We start from the raw sequence: 26,338 nt of genomic DNA on the forward strand, positions 1-26,338 counted from the left end.
AGATCTCGTTGAACTCTGTCTCTATCTTCCGGAGTATTTGCCAGTCCTCCCAATTTGGTGTCACCTGCAAACCTGATGAGTAGTCCCTCCACCCCCTCATCTAGATCATTAATAAATATGTTAAAAAGTACTGGGCTGAGCACCGAGCCCTGAGGTACCCCACAACTCACCTCCCTCCAGTCCGATGAAACACCATTGACAACAACTCTTTGAGTGTGGTTCTCTAACCAATTTCCTATCCACCTAGCTATCTGAAAATCCAGATTGCAGTCCTTCAATTTATCCATCAGAACATCATGGGGAACCTTATCAAAAGCTTTACTAAAATCCAAGTAAATACATGAACCAAATTTCCACGATCCAGCAAACCTGTTACTTGGTCAAAAAAGGAAACCAGGTTGGTCTGACAGGACCTGTTGGAGACAAATCCATGCTGACTTCCTTGGATCACCAAATTGTTCTCCAGATGTTTGCAAATCGCTCCCTTTAATCTGCTCCATTATCTTCCCCACAACAGAGGTCAGACTCACTGGTCTGTAGTTTCCCGGGTCATCCTTTCTCCCTTTTTTGAAGATTGGAATAATGTTTGTTCTCTTCCAGTCCTCCAGGACATCTCCAGTCCTTAAAGAGGTTCCTAAGATGATGGACAAGGGCTGTGCAAGTTCTCTGGAAAGTTCTTTGAGCACTCTCGGGTGCATTTCATCTGGACCAGGGGATTTGAACTCATCCAGTGCAGCTGAATGCCTCTCGACAACCTCTCTGTCCATGTCAACATGCCACCCAGACGCTATCCTTTGGCTACTGCCATCTCTAGATGTGCCTAAACCCTTTGACCTGTGGGGAAAAAACAGATGTAAAATAGGCACTGAGCCTTTCTGCTTTCTCTGCATCCACTGTTAGAGTTTGTCCATCTGCACCCAACAGTGGGCCTATTGCCTCCTTTACTTTACGTTTGCTCCTCACATAACTGAAAAATCTTTTCCTGTTACAATGGGCTTCCCTGGCCAATCTTAGCTCACTCTCAGCTTTGGCTTTTCTGCTGATTGATCTGCAGTGCCTAGTAACATGTAGGTACTCTTCTTTAGAGCTCTGTCCTTCCCTCCATTTCCTGAACATTTCCCTGTTCTTTCTTAGTTCCTCTTGACGTTCTCTGTTCATCCAAATAGGCTTCTTAGAGCTCCTGCAGTGTTTTTGTTTGTTTGTTTGTTTATTTATTTATTGCATTTGTATACCATCCTCCCTTGAGGCACAACGTGGTTCACATAGAACGTAAAGTAACTGTACATCAAACTCAGTTTTATATATTGAATAGAATAGAATAATAACAATGGTAATGATAATGATAACAACAATATAACAATTTGACAGAATAATCTGTTACAATTGCCTTCCCTTTCCTATTCCCAGAACAGACACCTTGTGAGGTAGTTGAGGCTGAGAGAGCCCTGATATTACTCCTTGGTCAGAACAGCTTTATCAGTGCTCTGGTGAGCCCAAGGTCACCCAGATGGCTGCATGTGGAGGAAGAGCAGGGAATCAAACCCAGTTTACTAGATTAGAAGTCTGCACTCCTAACTACTACACCAAGCTGAGAATGCAGTCCTAAAATGGGGTCCCTTTGACACCAATTTGCCATGCATTTATTTTATACATTTCAGTAGAACAATCTGTTTCTACCTGTGCTATTTGTGTGTGTTTGTTTTGTCTCATGGGATAGTGTCTCTCCTCATTAGTTGTCTTTGACAGTTAAAAACTGTAGATTGCATAAACTACATTCTCTTGAAACCAGTTGTTCCCCTCCTTGTATCATTTTGCTAATAAATAGAAATAGTTTTGAACACACCAATCTTTGCTCTGGGGGTGTACATTATGCCTGATTTGCAAGCAAAAGGGAACCATCATAATACTGATGTCAGTTCTGCAAAGGATTGCACTGACCTTTTCTGCACTAATGGCACTGCACCAGGCTGCAGCTGGGTGTTTCAGCCGAGGCAGGTTGGTCTGCTTCTTGGTCTGTACAGGAGAGCATTTTCCCTGTACAGGGGAGCATTTTCCCTGCTGGACCCAGTCCACCATGGATTTGTTCCTCCAAAGGTGGCAGCCAAGGCAGCAAGGTTTTACCAAGCTGTAGGGTACTGGGGGCCTGATTTTAAATTTTAATATCCTGTTCTTAAAAATTAATAAATGCCCCATGTGTATCCACAGCAATGCACAATGTCTTGGAACTGCCTGGGGCATTTTTTGTTCCTTTTGGGATGCCTTAGCCAGGGGAGGATCTGGACCTAGATGGCCCAGCTTTTCCCTACCACACAGGCTTGCCCCAACATAGGCCCCAATGGCACCCACAGCAAGGTAGAGAATGTGGAAGAATCTCCCTTCCCATGGGGCAACAGAGGGCCTTGCCCAGTGGCCAGCTTGGAGGCATATTTAGCTCTGTGCTCAAAGATGCTGGGGAACCTTTTCATACACGAGGACAGGACTTGTTTGTCCCTCTTCCAATTCACAGCCATTCTGCAATCCAGTCTCCAGGGGTTGCAGCAGTAGGAAAGATGGTATGGGATCCACTCATTTAGGATTGGGGCAGCCATGCATGCCCATGTGGAGAGGTCATCTCCCAGGCAGATCATAGTCTTGGGGCAGTGGAGGGTTTGGGCTTATAAAACAGCCCGGGGGGGGGAGATTAACCTGTGAATAATTTCAGGATCCTGCCTGACTGGGAGCCATGTACTGGTCATTAGACACAGCTTTTCCCATTAGGCAAATGTCTATGCCTCCAGGTCAGGATGGAACACCAATGTGGGACTCAGTGACCACATCCACGTTAGCTGGGTGTGTAGCAGAGGAATGCTGTGGCCTATACTCTTGGACAAAATCGGCATAGAGACCTGTCAGTCCAGCCTTCCAGATGCAGTGGTGATTCACTTGGGATGGAATGACCTTCCAAAGGCAAAAATAATCCAGCTGAATCACATGGTGCTAGCAGACTTGTGAACCTTACAACAGAAGTGGCCAAAACACAGTTGATCTTGTCCCAGATGATGGAGTGATGAACATGATGTGGGTCGCATTCCATTGAAAGTATCAACTGCTGATTGTAAGCCGTGACTTCTTCAGGTAGTAGAAAGTATCAACGGCTCCTTACGAAAAATCAACTCGGTGTTTGCCTTGATGATGAAGGAATGTGGTGGTCTGGTGGTCTATCACTAGGACATTGATAAGAAATTGGTGTGCTGTATAGAGTGGACGGCATACATTTATTGGACTGGGGTTTGGACATTTGGTTGTTTGGGATTCGGGCCACACTCGGGGAAGAGTTTGATGTGTTGGCGGAAATGGGAACTGGTTGGTCTCATTCTAGTGACAGGATAGCAAGGGGATGGAGCCTGATTTTGGGGATGGAGATTATGAGTGGGGCAACGGACTCCCAAAAGCTAAGCAGTCTTAGAAATGTGGCCTCAGTCTTAGCAGAGCCAATCTGACTGGGTTGCTCAAGGGGCTCACTGAGTAGGATGACCAGGGGTGAGCAAAGGGAGGTAAACACCTCTGAGGCACCCCAGGTATTCACTTAGCAGCCTAGAAGACCCTGCAGCAAGGGGAACTGTGGGGCCAGTAGGGTACCATGGCAGGATCTCCTGCAGCTGAGGTCAGGGGCATTAAATGTCCAAGGACCTAAGTACAGGCTCCCTCTTCCCTTGCTGGCCAAGACATGGGTTTTGGATATGTTAATGAAGCGGTGGCTGGTTTTTACCAACAACAGTTATGGTGTATAAGTGTCTCCATTAGTGCCTCCCTGCAAGTCAATGGGCAAATTAGCCTTAAAATTTAAGGGTCAGATTATGATAGCAAATATGCACATTGCTAAGGAAGTATATTATTTCTGAGTAATCACAGAATGAAATGAAAAACATCTGAAGGTTCAAAGAACCATATTGAAGATCTGAGAATTAAAAATATGGTTATGAATAGTATATGTCCACCTCTGTGCGTGGGGACAATAGCAAAATGTATTTTTATTATATAGAAAAATATATATAATGGATTTGAAAAGTGATTGTTTTTGAAGATTTCAGGTGGTTTGTCTGCTGGAATCTTCAGATAAAAGTGATTGACTCTGCTGTACCTGTATTTTGTGTTCTTGTTTAAGCATTAGCTAGCCAAGAAGCAGTGAACTAAATCCAGGAAAATCTTTGTTATGACTGATTGGCCATACAAATACAGATCAATATACTCCCTGTCAACTCCACCTCCATGCTATGTCAAGCATCTCTATCTCAGAAAATAACCTCCCCACTTTTCCAGGCCCCTTTGCTACCCCAGGTGTGAATTCTGACATCCTGTCTTTGAAGTCAAGGCTATGCAGATAAGACTGAGGCACCCTCTTTTCCCAACACTGATCTATCAACATCAAAACAGCACATAGTCAACAGAGATCAAAGTGAAACTATAAACCCGCACTTCAAAACAATCCCCAGATCCATCCCCCTCCTGCAAAGAATACTGAAAAATGAAGCATGCATGCTGCCAAACATGGCAGGATGTTGGTGCCGACATAGATCTTGACAAGAATGAGTGAAGGGAGCTGGAAAAGGGACAGGCTATGGGGGTTTAAGGGTAGAAAAAGAGAATACAGGAGGAATGGAAAATGAGATGCCTCACATAATTCCCTACAGTAAATAGTAAAGCGACACTCCATATGACAACTGCCTGAATTAAGTTCTTTTCAGACATATTGAGCATTATATATGTAGAAATAATACCGGAGGGAGGGAGTACACAGACTATACCATTATTTATAGAAAGAAATACAATATTGACTGGCATGGCGAGGGCGCTCCGGAGGCCGAGAGAACGCCGTTCGCCGCTGGGGGAAGGTGGGGGTGGTGGGAGCCGGCCTTCTGTCAGCCCCGGCAGCGGCCTCGCCCGGCGAGCCCGCTCCCGGGGCCGACAGGACGCCATGGGAGCCTTTGGGGAGGGTGGGTGGGAGCCTTTGGGGAGGTGGTGGGAGCCGGCCTTCTGTCGGCCCCGGCAGCGGCCTCGCCCGGCGAGCCCGCTCCCGGGGCCGACAGGACGCCGTGGGAGCCTTTGGGGAGGGTGGGGGGGCGGGAGCCTCCTTTCCCAGCCCCCCTTTTCCCTCCGGCTTCTGCCGGGGCTGAGCTCTCCCTCGCAACCGCGAGGGAGATCTCCGCCCCGACAGAAGCCTCCTTTCCCAGCCCCCCTTTTCCCTCCGGCTTCTGCCGGGGCTGAGCTCTCCCCCGCAACCGCGAGGGAGATCTCCGCCCTGACAGAAGCCTCCTTTCCCAGCCCCCCTTTTCCCTCCGGCTTCTGCCGGGGACGGGCTCTCCCCCCCCCCGCCCATCTAGCGCCCATTTTATTGCAAATTAAAATGGGCTTGAAATCTAGTTTGAAGATATTTCACATTGATGGTAAAGGCACATTTTAAATAGATCTGGTCGTGTGCCAAGATTTTATAATGTTTGGGGGTTATTCTAGTTCAAAAGGTTTTAAGTTGCTTAGAGGTATTGCTATTAAAAGATATTCAAGTAGGGAAAAACTTACCTTGAAATAATGTTCCATTTCATAAAGGCACATTTAATCAGGATTGGTAATATTCTGAATTGTGGTTGCTTCTGTCTTGTTTGAAGCAATTTGATTTCCTGAAGGATGCTCCCTTGGAATACCATGAGGGATATCCTCCCCCCCAAGGACTTTGTATAATTAGATTCTGCATAATCTATAAAGAATGTTGCATTGTTTTCCTAATGTGCACTGAATGAATTGAACAATGTTTCCCATGAAAAAGCACTGATTTATGATGAAGCCATTAAAATGCTAACAAGCTTGTTCAAATAACATATGTACACATAAAGTTAACAATATTCTTTGATCTGAAAACTTCTCAAAACATTTGAAAACTATTTTAAATGTGTGTTATCAAATATTCAGCCCCACAATGCACCCCTTGTTCCCTGTAATGATAAATCTGTGCCCCATTCAGAGAGGTGCATGCCATCTCTCTGAAAGAGATCTAGTCAAGAAGTACAAGACATTCCAAGCCAACAATAACAAATTTTATTAAGTTTCCATATAGTGCTTCAATTCTAGAAATCCTAAAGGAATCCACACATTTCATCCAACAACTAGAAGGTTTAAAAGTGCTAAAGTATGTTTTAGTCATGTGGGACATTAAAGCCATTTATACTAATATTCTCCTGGAAGAGACTAAGGAAATGGCGGAGTAATATCTAGATCTTAGAGTAGAAGGGGAAAAAATCACCCACACATTTCCTATTAGATCTGCTGGACATTGGGAAAAAAGTATTTTTGTTTAATGATGAGTTATTTTTGCAAATACATGGTGTATCAATGGGGAATGCTTTCTCTCCTAATTTGACTGTATTGTTCATGCTGGAATATGAAAACAAATGGTTAACACATAAAGAGTACAATCCTTTTCTCAAGAATATTTTATTTTATACAAGATTTATGGATGACATTTTCATGATTTGTGGAGATTTGAACAGTTTACAACAATTTATTGATTGGGCTAACTCTGTACATGATTCTATAAAATTTGAGAGTACCATGAAACTTATAAAAATATCATTTCTGGATATGCAAGTTTCAAAAACTGAGGATGGTGCATTAATTTTAACCATGTATAAAAATCCCACAATACATTTTTGGACTTTACTTTTTCACCCTAGACAATTGAAAGAAAATTTGCCCTTGGGGCAATTTTTAAAACACTTCAGAATTAATACAAGTAAGGAGGATTTTGAAACAGCTGTGAAAAAATTAATGGCCACTTTAAGGGAATGGAAGTATCCCCCTCAGGTAAGTGAGAGAGCTAAATGCAAAGCTATCGGCATGCACAGGGAGTCTCTCTTAATTTTTCAGGACCGTAATCCATGAAGGAGATTAGCTTTTGATTATTTGACCCATTCTTGTAATATTAAAAACATTATGCTTAAACACATCATTTCTCATATTCCAGGATGTGAAGAAAAAACACTTTTTGCTTGGAAGAGAGGCAGGAAGATAAAATAACTTATTTCTAAAACTGGCCTTACCCCAAAAAGGCTGTTTAAAATGCAGCTTTTGCCACGCATGCAAATATATGGAGGATATGAAACATTCAACTATTCTAATTAATAATGTGAAAATTAAGATCAAATCCTTCATAAATTGTAGGAGTTCAAATGTCATATACATAACAGAATGTTAATGTAAAAAAGTATGTAGGATTGTCCAAACACCTGTTAAAAACTAGAATTCTCAAACACGTGTCCAGACTAAAACACACTGTTAATGAAGTTCCCCTTATGCAGCATTATATTAATCATTCACACTCAAGGAATAAATATGCTTCATAGGTATTGAACATTTATATGATGGGGTTTGTAGAAAGTCAAACATTACATAATGGCTACTCCAAAGAGAAATGGAATGGATCTTTAAATTAAATAGCTTACAACCTATGGGTTTGAATAATGTGATAGATTTCAGGTGTGTTCTGTAATGTCATTGGGAACAGTATAATTGGGTTAATGGTCAATTGTGATTAAATGCTTATTACTTGGCATAGCATCATGTTTCTTTTGGGCACATTAAATTTGATTACACTATGGTGAACTGGATATTAGTAGGTAAGCAATCCAAGTTATAAGAAATTTATTCTTAAAAATGGAAATTTGGTATTATAATTAATACTGAATTGTGATTTACAGTGTAAAATATTGGGGGGGCAGACCCTAATATAGAGATAAAATTTTAAAAATGTATGTTTTTTGAAAAAGCAACCATAGAATAGAAAATAGACTTCATTTCAGTCAGGTAAATGAACATGCAATACATGATTTTTTAATTTCATTAATATGTATTCTCAACTGTGTACATATTTAAACATTGTTGTTAACTTTCATTATATATATCCCTATTAGATTAGATTGTTTTCTTTCAAAATAATTTGGATATTGGAAAAACAAGCGTATAGAAAATGGACACAGGTACTAATTAGAAGTATTGTTTCTATATTTTAATATTTTTGTTTACAATTATGCAAAGTGTATAATTAATGGGTACCTATTATTCATTATTTATAGTGTCACTTTATTATTATCCTTAAATTTATATCCCACCTCCCCCCGGAGGCTCGAGGCGCACATGAAGAAGCACATGAAAACCGGTATAGAGAAAGGAACCGTAGAATAGAAAATAGACTTCATTTCAATCAGATTGTTTTCTTTCAAAATTATTTGGATATTAAAGAAGAAGAGTTGGTTCTTATATGCCACTTTTCTCTACTCAAAGGAGTCTCAAAGCGGCTTACAGTCACCTTCCCTTTCCTTTCCCCACAACAGACACCCTGTGAGGTGGGTGAGGCTGAGAGAGCCCTGATATCACTGCTCGGTCAGAACAGCTTTATTAGTGCTGTGGCTAGCCCAAGGTCACCCAGCTGGCTGCATGTGGGGGAGCACAGAATCAAACCTGGCTCGCCAGATTGAAAGTCCACACTCCTAACCACTACACCAAGTGTAGTGCATAGAAAATATTGGAAAAAACAAGTGCATAGGAAATGGATACAGTGTCACTGAAGAAGCACGTGAAAATGTGTGTTTTGACACTTTATGGAAACTTAATAAAATTTGCCAGCGTCAGCTTAAAACATCTTTTACTTCTGTGGCTTCTGTGGCTGATGGATCTTCTTTTTTTCAGAAAGAAGGCTGGCTGCCAAAAAGAGATGTCCATGTAATGGATGAAAATGCAGCCCATATTTTCCCCTGGCGAAGTACACCTCATCTGGCACCACTTTGCCCCTCCTCTCTCATTGCTTCAGCAGGAAGGGCCACATTTTCTTCACATCAGGAAGCCTGTGATGCAATTTCTGCAGGTTGGAAATGATGGCCTGAAAATGGTCTTTGCCCTTCAGTGATGACAAATCATTCTCTCCCAGCTGAATGATGACTGCTTGTGGTGTGCCAGAATGGAAGACTTCCATCACAGTGATTTCCAGAAGAGCTGCCCACTTCATCCCATTGTGCTCAGACCAGTTGATGCACAGGTACTCACTGAGCCCCAGGTCAGAATCCCATATTTGCTGGTCCAGAAAACAGTATTGTACCTGACAATCAGGATGCCCCTTCTGAAGCCTAGAGCGGCTCTGACAATAATCAATTAGCACAATAAACTCGGATAATCATACAATCTCGTGGGTGTGCCGGCTTGGAGCTCCTACAGGGTTTTTTTTTCCTGCTGCTTGGAGCTGGGAAAGGCTCCTTCAGGGTTTTGTTTTCTGCTGCTTGGATCTGCGAAAGGCTCCTACAGGGTTTTTTTTTCTGCTGCTTGGAGCTGGGAAAGGCTCCTTCAGGGTTTTTTTTTCTGCTGCTTGGATCTGCGAAAGGCTCCTACAGGGTTTTTTTTTCTGCTGCTTGGAGCTGTGAAAGGCTCCTGCAGGGTTTTTTTTTTCTGCTAGCTCTCGTGGGCGTGCCGGCTTGGAGCTCCTACAGGGGTTTTTTTTTCTGCTGCTTGGAGCTGTGAAAGGCTCCTGCAGGGTTTTTTTTTTTTCTGCTGCCTCTCGTCGGCGCGGCGGCTTGGAGCTCCTACAGGGGTTTTTTTTTCTGCTGCCTCTCGTCGCGCTAGCGGCGAAAGGCTCCTCCGGGGGTGTTTCTTTTTTTTCTGCAGCTTCTCGGCGGCTGGAGTCTTGTGTTGTGTTTGCGGCGGGGGCTTCCTTGGGGCCGGCCTGACGCGGTGAGAGACGCTTCGCGCCTCTCACCACGTCAGGCCGGGAGCAACTGCGAGCCGCGCTGAGTGCGGCTCGCAGTTGCTGGGTCTGGGAATCGGAGGGACCAATCGGCAGGCGCTTCGCGCCTGCCGTTTGGTCCCTCCGGTTGTCTGTCATGAGGAAGGGTCCAATCCGGACCCTTCCTCATCCCGGACACATCCCGCCCCAGAACCCCTTACTGTTTTATTTAGTCCGTGGCGCCCGCGGCGCCACGGGCGGTGTACAGATGAACACCAATGACCAATGCCATTATTTGCTGCGATGTGAAACTGCTTTCAAACACATGTGTGGCTATATTGATTTGGAATAAGTACACTTCAAAATCACCTGGAATGAGGCCCAGGTTCATGAATCAAGGCCACAAAATGCCAACAAACTGAAAATGTGATAAACAAGAGCCATTGTGTACCCCAAAATTTCATTCCACGTTAGGCTGCATGGCTAAGTAATAAGATATGTAGTAAACCAGGTATGGGTGTGTTGCTGAGGTTGCATACAGCTCAATATGTGTACCACACACATGTTAGTTCATTTTGGACCTCCATAGCTGCATATGCAACTCAATCCCCCCCCCCATGGCAACATCCTGAAAAACTAGGGAGTACCCCAGGGTACAAGAGTCTCTTGTGCCACAGAGTAAGGCAGCAGGCATGCAGTCTGAAGCTCTGCCCATGAGGCTGGGAGTTCATTCCCCGCAGCCGGCTCAAGGTTGACTCAGCCTTCCATCCTTCCAAGGTCGGTAAAATGAGTACCCAGCTTGCTGGGGGGTAAACGGTAATGACTGGGGAAGGCACTGGCAAACCACCCTCTATTGAGTCTGCCATGAAAACGCTAGAGGGCGTCACCCCAAGGGTCAGACATGACCCAGTGCTTGCACAGGGGATACCTTTAACTTTTACCTTTTTCCCCCGGGGTACAGCCAGAAACTACTGGAAAATGCCCAGAAAAATGCTAGTGAAAAAGCTACCCTGAAGAGAGCTGTCCCAGATAGGTAAAAGCATAAATTCCTCCATCACGGGCATAGTAATAAGCCAGGATGCATCAGGCGTGCGTGGGGCTAACTGCTTCCATCCCTTGAATGCCCACTGGGCCAAAAAGGAGCAGCACAGGTTCCCCAACCTTATTGCCTTGAACAAATGAATGTTTATGTTTCTTTAAGTGGGCCAGGGCTGAATCTGCATTTACTTTCTTTATTCTATTGTGGATCCTGCTGAATCCAGATCGATTTGAACTCAGGTCTTCCTCTCCATTGAAACAGAAAAGTGTTCTGCACATGTTTAGGGAGGCTCAGAAGGGGAGGGGGGAGCCAAGCACAGCAGAAGCCTCTTTCTTTCTTTCCTTGAATGAGGGGGGGGGGGAGAGAGAGGATTGGACACAGCAGAGGAGGGGGAAAAACCACACGGCTTCTACTGAGAGAAAATAAAGAGTCACTAGTTACTAAGGCAATATGCAAATATGAACCCTTTGAAATCTCTACTCCTAACAGAAAAAAAAAACAGAAGAATGGGGGGGGGACTTAAAATGTGTTTGCTCAACTTAAAGCATGAGACAACTGAGAGCACGTGGAGAGAGCTACTGGGGAGAGTTGCTGCTGACCAGTACTTCCACTGCCTAGACATTACAATGGACCCCCAGGACACTCATCCCATCATCTGCAGTGAGTGTGACATGATTGCCTTCCTCCCAGAAGACAAGATGGACTACAGCTGCCCCAAGTGTAAGCTGGTAAGACTTTTGGAGGAAAAGATTAGGGCACTAGAAAACAGAATTATTACTCTGACCCAAAGTAAGAAAGGGGAGGAGTTCGTAGTCCAGAGCTCTGCAACATGGAATAAAGAGAATACAACCAGTCCTGAAGAGGACAAGGAGATTGACCACAATAGGGAGCCTCTGCAGGCAGTTCGGGAAAAAACTGAACGGCGAAGGGCAAGACAGTTCTCGGGGCCTTTGGAGCTCCAGAATAGATTTCAGGCCCTTGCAGAGGAGGTGCAAGGGTCAACAAGGGAAGAGGACCCAAAACAAACTCTTAGACAAAGGGAAGAGGCCACGGGGACAGAAGGAATTGGAGTTGAGAAGAAAAATGGAGTTGAGAAGAAAAAAAAAAGGAGAGTACTGGTAATTGGGGACTCCCTGCTAAGAGGAATGGATCGCCATGTGGCTGGGCCCGACCCCTTTACCCGAGAGGTGTGTTGCTTGCCAGGGGCGAAAATTAAAGATGTTTCAGAAAGGCTGCCCAAACTCCTCAAATCTATGGATCGCTACCCATTTGTGATGGTCCATGTGGGAACGAATGACATGTCCCTGAATACCATCGCTCCTATTAAAAAAGACTATCAAGATCTGGGGAGGAAGCTCAAGCAAATGGGGGCACAAGTGGTATTCTCTTCAATCTTGCCTGTCAAGGGAAGAGGAATGCGTCGGGAGAGGAAGATAATGGAGGTGAATCACTGGCTGCGTAGTTGGTGCCGGCAGGAGAGATTTGGTTTCTGGGACCATGGGATAGGCTTTCTTGAGGAAGGCCTACTAGCACCTGATGGACTGCACTTATCGAAACTGGGGAAGAATGTGTTTGGCAGGAACCTGGGGAGATTCATCAGGAGAGCTTTAAACTAAAGCCACTAGGGGAAGGAGACGATCAACATAGGGAGTGTATGGAAGGAAAACGATCGGAGGCAGCCCAACCGGCAAGGCCAGCTCATAGGGAACCAAAAGTAAAAGGGTTCAGATGTCTTTATACTAACGCCCAAAGCATGGGCAATAAAAAGGAAGAGCTGGAACTTCTCATGCTGATGGAAAGGTATGATCTAGTAGGCATCACAGAAACTTAGTGGAATGATTCTCATGACTGGAATGTAATGGTGGATGGATATGAACTGTTCAGAAAAAACAGAATAGATCGAAGAGGTGGAGGAGTGGCACTGTATGTGAAGAAAGGGCTTACCTGTCAGGAAATTCTAGTGAAGGAGAGCATATCTACAGTGGAAAGCATCTGGGTGAAAATAAGCGAGGGGAAAACAAACAGTGTGGTGGTTGGTGTCTGCTACCGACCGCCTGACCAACGAGAGGATGTGGATGCTGCACTTTGTGAGCAGCTTGAGAAAATATCCAAACGGCAGGACCTTGTCATCATGGGTGACTTCAATTTCCCAGATGTGTGCTGGGAAACTAACTCTGCGAAGCGTCCTCAGTCATGCAAGTTTCTGACCTGCTTGGCTGACAATTTCATTTATCAAATGGTAGATGAACCCACAAGAGGTTCAGCCATACTGGACTTAATACTGACCAACAGGCAAGAGTTGGTGGATGAGGTGAAGGAGGTGGGGACCCTAGGGGGAAGTGACCATGTCCTCATAGAATTCCTTTTGAGATGGGGAGCCAAGGAAGCTTGTAGCCAGACGCGGATGTTGGATTTTCGTAGGGCAAACTTTAATAAACTCAGAGACATGATGAGTGTCATACCATGGACGAGAATGCTGGAAGGGAAAGGAGCATGTGAAGGGTGGGCGCTACTCAAACAAGAGCTATTGCATGCTCAATCAATGACTATTCCAGAAATACGAAAACACTGCAGGAGCTCTAAGAAGCCTATTTGGATGAACAGAGAACGTCAAGAGGAACTAAGAAAGAACAGGGAAATGTTCAGGAAATGGAGGGAAGGACAGAGCTCTAAAGAAGAGTACCTACATGTTACTAGGCACTGCAGATCAATCAGCAGAAAAGCCAAAGCTGAGAGTGAGCTAAGATTGGCCAGGGAAGCCCATTGTAACAGGAAAAGATTTTTCAGTTATGTGAGGAGCAAACGTAAAGTAAAGGAGGCAATAGGCCCACTGTTGGGTGCGGATGGACAAACTCTAACAGAAGATGCAGAGAAAGCAGAAAGGCTTAGTGCCTATTTTACATCTGTTTTTTTCCCACAGGTCAAAGTGTTTAGGCACATCTAGAGATGGCTGTAGCCAAAGGATAGTGTCTGGGTGGCAGGTTAACATGGATAGAGAGGTTGTCAAGAGGCATTTAGCTGCACTGGATGAGTTCAAATCCCCTGGTCCAGATGAAATGCACCCGAGAGTACTCAAAGAACTTTCCAGAGAACTTGCACAGCCCTTGTCCATCATCTTCGGAACCTCTTTAAGGACTGGAGATGTCCCGGAGGACTGGAAAAGAGCAAACGTTATTCCGATCTTCAAAAAAGGGAGGAAGGATGACCCGGGAAACTACAGACCAGTGAGTCTGACCTCTGTTGTGGGGAAGATAATGGAGCAGATATTAAAGGGAGCGATCTGCAAACATCTGGAGGACAATTTGGCAATCCAAGGAAGTCAGCATGGATTTGTCTCCAACAGGTCCTGCCAGACCAACCTGGTTTCCTTTTTTGACCAAGTAACAGGTTTGCTGGATCGGGGAAATTCGGTTGATGTTATTTACTTGGATTTTAGTAAAGCTTTTGACAAGGTTCCCCATGATGTTCTGATGGATAAATTGAAGGACTGCAATCTGGATTTTCAGATAGTTAGGTGGATAGGGAATTGGTTAGAGAACCGCACTCAAAGAGTTGTTGTCAATGGTGTTTCATCAGACTGGAGAGAGGTGAGTAGCGGGGTACCTCAGGGTTCGGTGCTCGGCCCGGCACTTTTTAACATATTTATTAATGATCTAGATGAGGGGGTGGAGGGACTACTCATCAAGTTTGCAGATGACACCAAATTGGGAGGACTGGCAAATACTCCGGAAGATAGAGACAGAGTTCAACGAGATCTGAACACAATGGAAAAATGGGCAAATGAGAACAAGATGCAATTTAATAAAGATAAGTGTAAAGTTCTGCATCTGGGTCAGAAAAATGAAAAGCATGCCTACTGGATGGGGGATACGCTTCTAGGTAGCACTGTGTGTGAACGAGACCTTGGGGTACTTGTAGATTGTAAACTAAACATGAGCAGGCAGTGTGATGCAGCGGTAAAAAAGGCAAATGCCATTTTGGGCTGTATCAACAGAGGCATCACATCAAAATCACAAGATGTCATAGTCCCATTGTATACGGCGCTGGTCAGACCACACCTGGAGTACTGTGTGCAGTTCTGGAGGCCTCACTTCAAGAAGGACGTCGATAAAATTGAAAGGGTACAGAGGAGAGCGACGAAGATGATCTGGGGCCAAGGGACCAAGACCTATGAAGATAGGTTGAGGGACTTGGGAATGTTCAGCCTGGAGAAAAGGAGGTTGAGAGGGGACATGATAGCCCTCTTTAAGTATTTGAAAGGTTGTCACTTGGAGGAGGGCAGGATGCTGTTTCTGCTGGCTGCAGAGGAGAGGACACGCAGTAATGGGTTTAAACTTCAAGTACAACGATATAGGCTAGATATCAGGAAAAAGTTTTTCACAGTCAGAGTAGTTCAGCAGTGGAATAGGCTGCCTAAGGAGGTGGTGAGCGCCCCCTCACTGGCAGTCTTCAAGCAAAGGTTGGATACACACTTTTCTTGGATGCTTTAGGATGCTTAGGGCTAATCCTGCGTTGAGCAGGGGGTTGGACTAGATGGCCTGTATGTCCCCTTCCAACTCTATGATTCTATGATTCTATGATTCTATGTTTGCTCAACTTCTGAAAGCTTAGCATAGCTGTTCGGATTTTTTTGGGGGGGGGTTGTTCATTTCTTGACAGTTTGTGTTTTTCTTTAAATAGATAGGGGAGGAGAGGCAGATGAAGGGGGTGAAGTTTGATCAAGGAGAAGTTCTCCCCAGAAGAACTGACGGCTCAGAGGGGGGGGGGAATAGGAGCTTCCTCTTTAAGAAAAGCTTGGCAACCTTGGCCAATCAGGGCTTCTCTACCACAGAGTCAACCCTGGCCAATCAGGGCTTCTCTACCATGGAGCTGTGCTTTCTCATGCTTTCTCAATCCGATTCTTAAAATATTGAGGGTTAAAAGCACTCTAAGATATTCCAGCATAAAGGTAGGGTGGCTCAGGATCAGTCATGCTAGTTGCAGATGGAAAATTAAAATTGGACAAAATCAAAATGGAAATCGTATTCAGTAGAGATGCAGGGACTGAATCAACCTGGGATTGGAATAAAAGCTACATGCAGCTTACATCCAGGTATGATAGGATTAAAGTCTCAGAGGGTGAGAGGTTAGTGAAATTTAGAGACCACGAAAACTCAATTAAAGCATCTATGGCTTATTCGTAAGTGCAACGAGTAGATGGGACAAGGAACCCTATGACACCACTACTTCCAAATCTCCCAAGGACCTCTGGAAAGACATCTGGGTGTTGGTTCACACCAGGAACCTGCATCTGGAACCTCTCCTCCTAGAGCCAAGTCAAAGCATCTGCAATGCCATTACTGATGCCTACAATATATCTTGCTGAAAAGAAAATGTTATCAATCAGGTGCATTACCTGCTCAGAATGTGAAGTCTGGCAATTAATTGTTCTAACCACCAGAATAATGTCTGCCTATTTCTGAACTGGTCATGACACAACCAGACAGTGACCAGTATTGGAAAGAATTCCCGGAAAGTGGGACTGTGTAGAATTCCAGATTGCCCCCAGTACAACAGCCACTGGTGAGCACACCAATAATTATTGTAGAAAACTCCAGGCTGACAGCTGCATCTGAGTGGACCTGAAGGGAGTCCTCAAGCAATAGCAGTGTCTGCCATATGGTGACCCCATTGAAGCTATCTAAGAATTCCAAATATATGGACAGATACTTCCACATATTCTGAGTTACCCTAATATAGTGATGGTGTTACGCATGGCAGGATCCCTGCCTTATGCCTTGGCACACTGTCTTCTATAACCAATGGCACCCCACAATAGTCTAGGCTTAAGCTAAAGCCATGACACTGCTAGGGTCAGCCAAGCCAGGCCAGACTCCATCTTAGAAATCTTGCTCTCTGCCTTAGGTTTGGAATGACAGCCTTTGCCTGACCCAGAGGTGCCTCCGGACTCAAGCTTGCATCAGCTCATCCCCCCCCCCATTGTATTTCTAAGTGAGTGGACTGGCTTCCTCCTGTTTGCCTAAGGGCCCCTAGGAAAATCCTTTGTCTTGCAACATTTTTCACACTTGGCCGCTCTGCCAGGGGATATTTCCTCCCCACATCCTGCCAGCTAGACCTGATGGCTCTCTTCCTCAGAGCCATTAATACCTTTATCCAAATCCATTTACGGCCATCACCCCCCACTTGGCCAGGTATTGTCCTAATCTCTGGGGACCCTGGAAACTTCCAGCACATGCTTACCTGAGCCTTGTCACATAGCCCCTTCCCAAAATCCTATAAAAACTGTGGCTTCACACAGCCACTCTGAGTGTCTTCCAACCTGGGACCTCCCACGCTGGTTCGTGCTCCTTCCTCTGACCCACCACTCCTCGGACAGGTAACTATCAAGCCTTCCACTCTTTCTCCCCCTTCTCTATATGTCTGCTTGTATGTGTGTTAGCTATTTGTGTGTCTTTTTGTTATTTTCCTTTCAATAAAAGCTTATATTAATATTTTACCATTTACATCTGTGTTTGCCTTGAGTTCCTACGGGTTCAATTGACCCTCGTATACATAGGTAACGATCCGATAACGCTGTTACCCCCCTCTCGCAGCATTTTGGGCTAATATTCCCCACAAGCTCAAAGATACGTGTTTTTAGGACACGTGTCCACGCAATTTGGGTAACAATGGGGAGTTGTGATCCCAGCCATGACATTGGCCAACTGGGCACAGAAAGCCCATTCCAGTAAGACTTCCTTCCCATGAGATTCAGATGATCCAACACAGCTTGCCATTCCCTCAAAGTACACCTTTTCCTGCCTAAGATCCCAGTAAGCAAGCACCTGAGGGAATCCAGTTTTTCTTCAGTAAGCCTGGAGGTGCTATGTTTGGAGTCTAGCAAAATCCCCAACCATGTTAGCTGAGTTCCTCTTTCTGGCCCTGTGCCAATGGCATACCCAATACAGCCATGGGGACCCAAAATGCTGCTAAGCAATTGAAGTAGGCAGATGTACCCACTGGGTCAATTACTCGGAAGTCATCCAGAAAGTGTGAGATGTGAGCACGTTTCAAGCACTCTTTTGTGACTTGGGGAATGTGCTGAAGGCATCAAAGGCCAGGCGCGCTATTGAACATTTTATTGGCATCACCTTATCCACATAACATAGGACACTAAATTTGAATTCCAATAGGAAAAAGTTATCAGGGTGCATGGGCAATAATCAAAAGGCAGACTGGATACCGCACTGTCAGCAGGGTGCCTGGGCTGCAGGACCATATGGTGATGAATTCAGTAATGCATCCAGTGATATGTACCTAACTGAACAGAGCTCTGGGGCAATGACATAATTCACTCAATTTTCTTTTTGGTAAGAAAGGTGGTGAATTAGGTGAAACTCACCCAGAGCCTTTTTTCAGGACCACATCAAGGGACGACACCTGCAAATTATAAGGTGGTGGCCCAAAAAAAGGCTTAGAACCTTGTCTGCCAAACAATCCTTGACTATTTTGTTGACAACCATATCCTGTAGGTCCCTGGCTGATTTTATTTTCCCATTGTCCATTGCCACCTGTGGGGAACTAAAAAGATGTGGAAATCTTTGCTGCAATGTGTCCAGGGATAAACTGTATTGGCTTGCAGAGATAATCCAACTTGTACCAGGGCTGGTGGTACTTCCCTTGATTAAACTCCCAGCATACCCTCTGTGAGCTATCCTGCTAGAATGCTGACTTCTGTATTTAAGCCTCAGCTTCTGGTATGATATGAGCTACCTCTTTAACCAATCAAGCATTGTGGTTCTTGATATCCCATTGAGCTAACTTGGTGTGGTGGTTAGGAGTGCGGACTTCTAATCTGGCATGCTGGGTTTGATTCTGCATTCCCCCACATGCAGCCAGCTGGGTGACCTTGGGCTCGCCACGGCACTGATAAGGCTGTTCTGACCGAACAGTGATATCAGGGCTCTCTCAGCCTCACCCACCTCACAGGGTCTCTGTTGTGGGGAGAAGAAAGGGAAGGCGACTGTAAGCCACTTTGAGCCCCATTCGGGTAGAGAAAAGCGGCTTATAAGAACCAACTCTTCTTCTTTTTATGAGAATCCCATTTTATAAAATGCCTCATCATAACCCATAGCACCAGCATCTCAGGCTATTGTCTGACCTTCTAGAATATTCTCCAGATGCTTGGCTATATACCAACCTCTTTCCAAGTATGCTCCTAGTTCATGTATTTCATGTACCCCTGGAACCAGTTGTGGAAGGTGTGCTCAGTCCCACCCTTTGATATTCCATTCTTCTTTGGTTGAGGGCCCATTTTTCCACAGTGCCACGGAGGCATGTTCCCCTAAACCCAGCCATGGGGCCCCTAATACCCCAGGGACTCTCACTGATGTAAGTTTCCCCATGCTCCACTGCCTGCTGGATCACTCTCTGCACTGAAGTGCCCCCAAGGCTGTGGTTGTCACTCCCACTGGCCACATCCCCTTGCCTGAGGCTAATCCTCAGAAGCCAGGCACTGGGCACAGGCGCTTGCACTGTTGCTCCTGATTGGAGGAGGGAAGGGGCAAGAATATTTATCAATGCTGCCTGCTGTTTCCTCTAACCTGCAGGTTAGGTCACCTGCCACTGCCCTCCCAAAGGGACCCCGGTGCATGTGACCAAATCAGCCTCAAGCCTGAACTTAGGGGCCTGTCACAAGCACCAGGGAGCCATAGTGAGAAATAGTCAGTGCACCTGCAGCTCAACACACAGCCAAAAAAGGCTAGGGGCTGGCACAGGATTTCCTAAATAGCTCTGCCCCAGGAACCCCATGCACTACCCTCAACTGGCTCAACTCCTTCTCATTCCCTGTCCTCAATTGTGCCAGTGGAGAGTTTTGCTCATCCTGGGACCATATAAAGAAACTATTCAAAAGAGAAAGAAATAACTTGCTGGATGTAATTTTTTTAAAAAAAGAATTCTCAAGCATTTGCCTAATAAAGTCATCAAAGCTTGAAAACTTGATCTGGAGGGGAGGTTTATTCCCAGCAAAATTTCACAATGGCTGCCAGATAATTAATTGTAACATTGGGTGATGGGCCATTAAGTATTTGCATAACTGCACCTGGGTATGTATTGCAACGATGTGGTGCTTATATGTTTCAAATGCTGTGATCTGTTTCTTGTCATTTCATTGCATAGGCCTTGCACAGTCAGAATTGTGAATTTTCATGTCCTTAGCAATTTAACATTGTGTTCATTTCCAGAGCCCTTCTTTTTGTCCTGGAAACAGTGTGCGGGGGTGAGGGTGGGGGAGGGAAAAAATCTTGTCAAAATAATTTTATGTGCCAGATAGGATTTGGACTATACCCATACAGGGAAAACAATCTCGTCAGGAGATTGTGCCTGAGTTTAATCTGGCAGTGGTGAAAAGTTTGAATTGAACAGAATATAATTCATTCTCATTTAGTCACAACGCACCAGATTTAAGTTCTTTTATTATGACTTCTCTTGTGATGGCTAGCAATGCAATCCTAAACAGTGCTGTCCAGTGTTACATACTTCTAAATCCAACAGTTTAAAAAGGTATAATTGTCTAGGATTGTAGTACTGTATAGTATTTTCATTTAATCCAAGGACCAAGGCAGGCATTCTAAAACAAGTTTCTTTTGAGAAGGCCTCATTAAACGAAATAGGACTGCATTTTGAGTAGACCTGCTTAAGATCATTTTCTAAATTACTTCACCTTTCTGATAAGTCAAAAAGTACTTTGCTGAATGAGAGGAAAGTGATGTTTTTTCCAGTTGCTGAACAGAATATCTGTGCAGCAGTTTGGTAAGAAAGACCAAAGAGAGTTTTGTTTCCAGTTTGTCCATCTCACTGAATGGTGCCGAAGCATGTGTATCCTGAATTTGGAGAGGAACCTTCGAAAGCTCTAATGCTATGTCATACTTGTGCGATCTGGGATTCTAGCTATTAGCTGCAATAAAAACAAAGCAATGAAACAAGCCATCTGTGGAGAATGGTCTGCTGTTTCTCCAATTCACCCCAACATAAAGAAATTAACACAGACCAAATGATTGCAACTCTGTTTTCAAGACTGTAAATCTTTGTTTTACTGATACATTTTTTAATTTGTTTCTGTAAAAAAGTAGACTTTTTTGGCACACATTTTGCTTTTGCTTTTTGTTTCTTCTAAATCATATTGCATAACACCCACAGTGCAAGTCATTGTTTTAATGGCTAACCTATGTTGTATAGTGGTTATAATACTGGACTACAATCTGGGAGACTCAGGATTGACTCCTTATTGTGCCATGGAAGCTTGCTGGGGGACCCTGGGCCAGTTACAGACTCCCGTCCTAATGTCCCTGCAGGGGTTTTGCTTGAATAACATGGGAAGAGAAGAATGTAAGGTGTTTTGGGTCCTCATGAATGAGAAGGCAGGGTTTAAACGAAGTCACTAAATAGAAATAGCCAAACTTTGTATTTTTGCACATACAATGATGTCACATTTTCTATAGACATTGTTCAGGCACTTTAAAATTGTCATATTATTATTAAAACTACACAGTGTTAACCATATTTCTGCAATTCAGGGATAGCTGCCGATGGAAGATTCAAGCACTTGACAGCAAAATCTTCATCTTGCTAGGTGCCTCTTCAGTCAGTCATTCAACAGATCACAATGCAGCACCTAAACCAATCCCTTGTACTTCAGTTTAGTCTTTGATTTTACCGTCAAGGCTAACAGATTGGTTACAAATCACCCATTATGCAAGCATTTCCTCACAGCAACATGGGAGAAGAAGACCCCATTAATCACATGTAAATCACCAAATACTGAACAGATGGTACTCCCTGTTGACAGCCTCTATCAGCATGGGTTATGCTATAATGAATGGGCCAGGCAAGTCAAGGCTGATGTTCAGTGAACCTGAATATCCATTATGGGAATTCAGTAAGTTTGATATATGTCTGATAGTTAGACAGACAGACAGACAGACAGACAGAGACAGACAGACATAAAATGTATAATCACACAAAAAACTAAGTTGAGTGGGTGATCTTGGGCCAGTAACTCTGTATCAGCCTAACCTAGCTCTTAAGGCTGTAGTCGTAGGGGGAAAAGGGCAAGGAAGGAATGATGTTACAAAAAGCTTTGGATCCTCAGTGAGGAGACAAATAGAGTTTAAATAGATAAATATTAAGTACTATTCTTTAAGCCACCAATTACCTTCAGCAGATACTGGCTTGTATGCAATGGTTATTTTGCAACAGTGTAGGGGGAAGATAATTTTGGCCAATAACTTACAACACTGCAGCCTTGCCCAGTGCAATTCTGAAGAGTCCTATGAAATTCATAGGTCGCCTTTCTAGGGACAGAATAAGCCAGGGCAGAAGGGGAGACAGAATTTTGTGTGTGTGTTCTGTAAACCAAGTTCCACTCCAGCTCGGTTTGATACATGTGACAATTTGGTATAAATATGTACAATGTGTATTTTTGTGCGTGTGTGTGGATACATATACATGGTGTACACATATGGATATGTGTATTTATCACACACACACATATATATGGGCTTCAGGAAGAAGGAAGGAAGGAAGGAAGGAAGGAAGGAAGGAAGGAAGGAAGGAAGGAAGGAAGGAAGGAAGGAAGGAAGGAAGGAAGGAAGGAAGGAAGGAAGGAAGGAAGGAAGGAAGGATTTGCCAAAGTACAGAAGGAGAAAATTGCAGAACATGACCAATCTCCCTTTGCATAGTTTGCCTAGGAAATATCACAAGTAATCATTTTTCATTATTGCTTTCCCAATATCAGAGGCCCCATGGAATATGAGAAGCCACACTTCCCAAGAATCTTTTGCAAGATGCAAAGATGTGAGGGGAGCACATAGGTGAGGGACCAAGTGACCAACTTAGAGGAGGAGTGACAGAGTTGCCAATTCTATGTTAGGAAATTCCTAGTTATTTGGAGGTAAAGCCTGGGGAGGGTGGGGCTTGGGGGTGGTAATTATGCACCATGCAGGCTACCATCCAAAGCATCCATTTGATCAAGGGGGACTTGATCTATGTAGCCTGGAAACAAAAAGGCAACTCTAGTAACAACACATCCATTAAAAACAACAGCATATCCTAAAGCAGTGGTCCCCAACCTTTTTATCACCGGGGACCGGTCAACGCTTGAAAATTTTATTGAGGCCCGGGGGGGGGTCCTTCTTTTGCCGAGGGATATCGCCGCAGCTTGAGCCCCTGCTCCACTTGCTTTCCCGCTGGTGCCCCTGACTTCCCACCACCTGCTGGAGACCGCTGCCAGCAGCAGCTGCGCAGTGCCACACCAAGAGGGGAGCCCCAGCTATGGTGGCCACTGGAGAGGACCAAAGGTGAGCTGGTGGCAGAGTGGCAGGGCAGCCTCCGAGGAGGAGCCGTGGACTGGTACCGACTGATCTACGGACCGGTACCGGTCCCCGGACCGGGGGTTGGGGACCACTGTCCTAAAGGATGCAGAATCATACCCTCAATTCCCACTCCAGCCCTCACTGAATCTGATATTGAAAATAATTGTGTTACAGTCTAAGTAAACTGCTGTTTACTTGCAGCAAATAAAAGAGGAAAAGATATTAAGCTAATTATGTAGATACCTTCAGTGCAAATAGAATTGTATTTGGATTGTTTTATGAATTGTTGTAAGCCACGTTGAGACCATTTTGGAGGGGGGTAGCCTAAAAGTAAAAAAATCAATTAATTAATGAAATCTATGTTAGAGATGGACACAAACTTAAAAATTTGAGTTTGGTTCAGAGTTTGGGGCAACACCTAAACTGAATTCTGAAATGAACCAAGCTGTCATTTCCCCAAACAAAACAGTCCAGTTCAGATCCACATTGCTCTCAGTTGTGGTTTATGGCTAGACCCTCCCTGCTCAGCTATAAATTTTAAATAGCCTGAACAGCAAATCCAAACCAGACAAAAGTTTGGAAAATGTTCAAGGAAGGCACCTTCCCCAAACATTGGTTCTGGGATTATAAACTGGAACGAGTTAATACCAAATTTCAATTAATGAACTAGTTTGTGCCCATCCTAAATACATTATCAAAAGCTATTATTTCACTGAAGTAGTACTTTCCTAACACATCTTTATTTTAATACTAGAGGCAACTATACAATGGGAGCTAGCATGCACACCTACACTGTGGCCTTCCTGGGGGCTGGCTACATAACAAAAGCTCCTGCCTACCCTTGGACTCTTGAGGAGTCACCTCGAAATCTCAAGGAACATTCCAGACCCAGGGAGTCACCAACATCCAGCTACAGCCTGGAAATCTCCTGGAATTGGACTATGAAGATCAGCTCCCCAGGGAAAAATGGCTGTTTTGGAGGGGGGACGCTAAAATGGCAACTGATCTCCAGGCTCCAGAAGATGGCTTGCTTGGGAGGGGAAAACTCTGTGGCAGACAAGTTGCAGGATGGGAGAGGTTGGGACCTGGTGATTTTCTGGAATTGCAAGTCATTTCCAGGCACCAGGGATCAGTCCCCCTGGAGAAAAGCCTTGGCTTTGGATCCCATGGAAGTGCAGGGATGCCAGGCTTCAGGTAGGAAACAGAAATGCTGGGTGCCAATAATTCCTAATAACAATACACATAAAATAATTCATAATTTGTCACAGTTTCTTCAATGAAAATATTTAATTGATAGCAAAATTTGCTTAAAGAACTAAAAACCTTTCAGTCTGTATGTTCTTCAGTTCATTATCAGAGTAAATAAAAACAGCTGTATGTTACAATCAACATTGGTTGTTAAAGAACTTACAGAGGTTTTCTCAATTACTGCCTCTGTCAGCCCCAGAATGAGAGCTCCTCTACAGACTTCAGAGATCAGTTCCCCTGGAGGAAAGGGCTGCTTGGGATGGTGACAGAGGTCTGTGTTGCACTCTCCTGTACACATAAACAGAGAACACAAAAGATAAAAGCATTTCTCCCTTCTGAAATTGCAAATCTTAACCACACGATCACCTCTCCAAGTAGGAAATACCTGAGTATCTCCCTCCTGGGGTTGCTTTGAGAAGCCATTGGCCAGAAGTTCCATATTTAAAGGGAAAGAATCCCATAACAGTCAATGAGCAAGTAAAAAAAAAAAACTTACACCATCCCCTGAAACAGCTTCTTCTGCCTGTTCTCTAGCTACATCTCTTTAGGACAATGGCAATTTGTAAAGCTTGGTGTAGTGGTTAAGAGCAGCGGCTTCTAATGTGGTGAGTTGGATTTGATTCCCTGCTCCTCCAGGTGCTGGGTAACCTTGGGTTAGTCACAGTCCTGTTAGAACCTGTTCTCACTGAGAAGTTTTTCTCAGAGCTTACACAGCCTCACCAACCTCACAGGGTGTCTGATGTGGGGACAGCAAGGGAAGAGTATACAAGCCACTCTGACCTTTGGGCAGTGAAAATTAGGGTATAAAAACCTACTCTTCTTCTATTGGAAAGTTGCTACTGGGAAAGAGTGTTTTTCCCTCTCCCCACATTCTCATAGCCTCATAGTGCTTCTATGCCCTGTCTACACATTCCCCATCTTCTATGCCATTGATCTAAAAATTGCTTTGTTGTGATGTTCTTGGAAAGACCACAGCAATACCAAGGTGGTATCCATATGGAAAGGGAAAATCTATATCTTCCCAGTCCCACCCACAGCATTATTTTCCCTGCTGCAATTGCCTGTGATGGCTAACCCCAAAGCATTCTTCCCTTATCAGATTGCAAACTGCAAACCTTGCATGATTTACTCATAAACAAGCATTCCCATGGCAGAGGCTTTTCCTGGCTTGAAGAGGACTGGCAGGGGGCATTTCTGGGTCTCCTATGAACCCCCCTTCAGTTGGCACACAGAGGCTGCATCAGGAGGTGGCTCACTCCCCCCCCTCCCATGTCCTCCAAGTTGAAAGAGGCCTGGAGGCCAGGGAAACTTACTCATAGCAATGCAGCTCCTCTTCCACCCAGCAAACATCTGACACTGACAGGAAGTCGGAGGTGGAGAGCAGACCCCTTATTATGTTTTTCTGGCTGAGGCTCATGACTTATTCATGATTAAACATTCCCAGAGTATAAGCTTTACCTGGCTTCCTGCATGCAATTTGACCTGATTGGCCCTTATTGGCAGAGTGTGATTTGAACTGATTGGCTTTCACTCATGACTAAACATTCCCAGGGCAGTGGCTTTTCCTGGTTGACCTGTGTACCAAAGGGACAATAGGGAGCTGTTTCTGGACCTTCCATATCTCCTCCTCCAGAAGGCATGCAGAGGCTGAGCCAGGAGACGGCTCGCTCCTCCCCCATGTCATCTGGATTGAAAGAGGCCAGGAGGGCAGGGCAACTTATTGGCAAATTATTTGGCATGCTCTGAGACCAGCTCCTCTTTCACCCAGCAAACATCTGAAACTGGCAGGAAGTTGAAGTCGGAGAGCTGACTCCTTATTAGCCTTTCCTGACTGAAAGCTCCTTCCTGATTGGGGCTAAACTACCAGCACTATGGGCCCTCCTGATTGGGGCTAAACTTTCTTGGCTGAGGGTCATAACTTACTCATGAGTAAACATTCCCAAGGCAGGAGCCATGACT

This window comes from Paroedura picta, chromosome 3 (assembly GCF_049243985.1).
Source record: "Paroedura picta isolate Pp20150507F chromosome 3, Ppicta_v3.0, whole genome shotgun sequence".
NCBI lineage: Eukaryota > Metazoa > Chordata > Lepidosauria > Squamata > Gekkonidae > Paroedura > Paroedura picta.